Genomic DNA, 4,758 nt, shown 5'->3' on the forward strand with positions numbered 1-4,758 from the left:
TTGAAGCCACATCAGACATGTCTTTAGTCTAGCCTCGCACTTGCCTGATAGTTTGTCTGTGTCTTAATTTCTGCGGGAAAAATACTTTCATTCAGAATTTTAAAGGTCTTGTTCCATTTTTTTCTTGCTTCCAGGGTTGTCATTTGGATTCCTGTCCCAGTCGTTCTGAAAATGTTTAGTTTTTCTTTTTATGTCCAGTTCTGAAGTTTTTTGGGATGTACGTTGTGAGTCTTTATTTTCATAGGCACTCGGTGAGTCCAGGACCTGGAGGACTATGTCTTTAGTTTGGGGAAGTTTTCTTCTGTCATTGATGATTTTCTTTGCACTAATTTCTCTGTTCTCTCTTTGTGGAATTTTGATTATTTTGCTGTTGTACATCCTGAAATGATCTTCTAATTTATTTACTTTTGCCTCCTATTGTCTTTTTTTTTTTTTAATCTGGTCGATTTTTTCAACTCTATCTTCAACATTTTTACTGATTTAAAAAAAAATATTGGCTAGCATATTTTTAATTTCCAAAGTTTTTCTTGTTCTTTGTTCTTTGTAAAGACACTGTTCTTATTTCATAGATGCCATATTTGCTTCTTTCTCTGAGCACTTCCATCAGTTTTTCTTCTGCTTTCTATATCTGTTTCTTCTGAATTTCCGGTTTCTATGTGTTCATTTTGGTCTCTTGCTTTACTTTTATTTTCAATCTATTTCTCAAATATCTGGCAAGTTATGCCTGACCAGTAAGAGTGAGGTATATTTCCTGAGCTGATTGTCAGTCATGTGTCTTATGATGCTGGTGTCCGGTGGGGGTTACAGCAGTATGATTGGGAAAGGGCCTCACTGCTTTATTGGGTGACCCCTAAACATTAATATCCCCTGAGAAGCATACATATCTCCCATTTCCTGCCAGATGATATAGAGCTGGCTGCAGATGTATGGAGCTGGGCAGAAGACCAGGCTGAGTGGGGTGAGTTTCATGGTTTAAAATGTAGACTTTCACTTATTTTTATTTTTTGATCTGGTATTTCATTCTACCCATTGGGGGGATCTTGAGAATCATCTTTAAAGAAAGTTGCGGCCGTTCTGAGGGTTTCTGGATGACTTATTAAGATGCCAATCTAAGCCTGTCTGCATCACTACCCTTTATTCCCTTGTAATCCTCTTACTTATAGTACATAGAAGCATCGAGGGAAAGCTGCTGATTCTGTGGCCTTATATCAAGGAACTAAGAGTTCTGCTCAATTAATATTTATATTTCAAGCTACTTAAATTTTAGTCATGATATACAAGTAAGAAAAAAACCAATAAAATGAACATCTTACTGACAACTGTTTAAACAATTGTCAGCAAAAAATGTCAACAGCAATTATTTATAACTGATGAAATTGAAAGTCTCATGTCACAAGAAAGACAAATTTGTTTATAAATCTTTTTCAGTGATGCGATGTCAAGAATTGGTCAATAAAACTAGCCCAGCATCTCCTGTATTAAAATGAAAATATGAAATGATGTCACAAATCCTGGTTCAATAACTTTGAAAAGCATAGATTAGTAGAGCTGCAATGATCTTAGAGTCTACTTGGTTTCATTTCTTTATTTAGTTTAGTTTCCTTAAACTAAGGCTCAATGCGGTAAAATAATTGGACTATTCTCTACAATTAAACCTTATATGTTTTGTACAATATAGATTTTTTTAAGTTGGGTATCTGCAGCAATTACATTTTTATGTGTTTAGAATCAGCCTTAGATTATATGGTGCAATGAGGTATCATTCCTTGCATATTTGCTAAAGCTTCGAATTCATTTGACAGAAGGCAAGGTTTTGCATTCCACTGTGAAAGATAAAGCTTGCAGAGCAAAATTCCTCAGCTGCCCTCAGCTCCTTCACCCCTGTCATTCCCCTGACAAAAGCCTTCCAACAGGTTCCCTACTGACTGCTCCAGAAAGCCCAGCCTCTTTGACAGGTCTACAGTCTGACCCCTACTCAAGCCAAAGGTCCCAGAGCCCAGGCCCACCCTCGCTCTGGAGGTCACTTGGATGTGCAGTGCTCGGTCTCTGACTTTTAGACCAGCCACATCTAATTCCTTTTGGAACCTAATCTAACTTCTTTTTTGAAGCCATCTATGTCCTTTTTGGCCTACAGAGACTATGGAATCAGGCTTCTTGTATTAACTGGGGTGCTCTGAGTAGATACAAAGATAGGATGAGATGTGCAAGAGATATTGCGGGGGGGGAGGGGGTGCTTCCGTGAAGGATGATGGGGAGTGGACTGCAAAGGCTGCAGACCAGATGCAGCCCTAGGTCTAAGGGGAGCAGAGGAAGGACGGTGGGTTGGAGGGGGCGGGGGGGTTCAGACAGCAGTGCAGCTCCAAGGGCACTTTGGCAAGAGTGGAACAGTTCTTGAGCCAAGGGCAGCTAGAGGGGTCCTGGTACTGCAGGTGTTGGCGGGAGCAGTCCAGGAGAGGAGTTGCAGGGTCTTCTGTCACCTTGCTCCCTGCAGCAGGAGGTCTGAGCTGTGTGTTTCCATGGCCATGTGTTGACTTTGGCATCTTATGCTGAATCCCCGAGCCCACTGACCTCTGAACTTCTATGCCTGCTGACACCAGGAAGATGCCCAAACTCCATCCAATTTCCTACTGACAGATCCTCAGGTAACCCTACTTCTGCCTGCCCACACCTGGAGGCCTCTGCACATCTCTGCTTGTCTTGATGCCCACCGCGCCAGTTTGGATGCGGAGAGCGCGGCGGGCTGTCTCAGGTGCCTCATACTGACACCTGCAGCCATTTTCGCTCGCCTGCTGCAGCAGCTCCCCAGCTGGGGGTTGGTTCTCTGTATTTCCCCAGAGCCACCCAGGCAGTAAGACAGGCTACTTCTGCTTTCAGATCCCCGTGTTCATCTGGAGGTTTTGTCACCCCATGCCCCACATTCAACATGGGGACGTGGGACATAGGACATGGGACGGGACTTAGAGCCCCATTCTCTGGCTCACTCAGCAGCCTTGCAGTGTTTGCCACCTTCTTGCTTTTCTTGATCAAGCCAAGGGAATCATCTCTTCTGGAGTAGAAACCTGGGTCAGCAGTATTTTTCTAAAATCTATTATATACATCAGAGTCCTGGCTTTTGCTAAGTGCATACATCTCAAGTCTTACAACGAAAAGTCTATAACATAGACAATGAAGCTCAGAGAGGTTAAGGGCTTGCCCAATGCCACACAGCCTGCAGGTGTGGAGCTGAGATTTCAAAGTTCTTGGGGAGACTTCAGAGCCTGTGCTCTTACCACTACTTGGATCCCCCTGGAGTCAATATTACTTTCTCCTTTAGGGTAAGTCTTGCTTTCTCAAATAACTTTTAAGGATTTTAGAAACTGGGGTTCCAATAAACACTCGGTAAAATAGATTGAAATAGGATACAGAGAGATGTTTAGATATAAAAAAAACTTTGTTTCTGCTCTAGAGATAAAACACAGAAATCATTTTTTAGCCTGCCTGGGGTGATCACTAAGTCTTTGATACAAAAAAAAATTTAAGGGGAAAATAATCTGACATAGAGGCTTTATGAATCATTTGCCATGAGACAGGGGTTGAAGCAGGTAGGGGTTCTGGACACTTCCAGCCACTCTAAAATGTTTAGATACTGAGTGGTTAAAACACAACAGTTAAACAGTAGCCTTGAAAGTGTTATGGGTACACACATAAAGAATTTTTTTCTTGCATTTCTTCCCCCAAATGTGTATGTACTTATATGTCCACATGTGAATATATAAACATGGAGTACAAAATGTAACATTCGTAATGTGTGTTACTCTGATACTCTTGTGAGGGAAGTGGGGGAGGGAGAAGACAGGGTGAAGCCAAACAAAGGGAGGGAGGAAAAACTGCACTGAAAAGTCCCCTAATGACAAGTGACGTGATCACAGTAACACATTTAAAATTATATAATTTTAAACGGAAACGATTAAGAAAATGTAAACTTTGAAATAAATAGCAATTAAAAAAAGGTTTGCTTCATTATTGAACTTATTCTTTCTAGTTTGAGGAAGACATCAGACAGTTTTCATGAAGAAGGGATCTGAAGAGAGAAAAGAACAGCTGACTTCGGATCAATGGTATTAGATTGTAATGTATCACACTCTGCTTTTATGCCCCCCTCATACCACTGTTGATGCAACCACTGCATTGTATTGTAGTCTAGTTTATGTGGCTAACTCAGCTCCAGGAAAATTTTGGCATGAATGAATGAGGGAAGGAAGAAAGAGAGGAAGGGAGGGAGGGAGAGAAGTGTGAAAAATAGCTGTAAGGGCAAATTGCTGTGCCCAGACTCAGACTGTAGGTGGCAGCAGAAACTCAGGCCTGAGAAAGAAAGCCAGTCCACGAAGCCTTCCGCGGAAATGTATTGCAGTGGGTCCTCTATTTGGTTTCACTAGTACAAACTCCAAAGAATCATGTATTTGTGTTTCTTTATGTCAAAAAAAGTAAAATACAAAAAAATTAGAATGTCTTTCTCAGAATTAGGGTGTTATTATTATTCAACATTTAACGAGAGATATAGCTTGCGACAGCCGTCATTAATCATCAATGTTATTTATTCTGGAACAAATTTTCCTCTAGTCACTGGGTTACTAGGGAAACAGTGCAGACCCTCCTAGGGGTAGACAGAAGACAGAAAGGTATAAAATGATTACTCATTGCTGTAATCCTTTACAACCCTCCTATGGATGATATCAAAATTATTGCTTTTGAATTTCATTTCATCGGGTAATATTTGGT

This window comes from Pteropus alecto, unplaced genomic scaffold (genome assembly GCF_000325575.1).
Source record: "Pteropus alecto unplaced genomic scaffold, ASM32557v1 scaffold24, whole genome shotgun sequence".
Taxonomy (NCBI): Eukaryota; Metazoa; Chordata; class Mammalia; order Chiroptera; family Pteropodidae; genus Pteropus; species Pteropus alecto.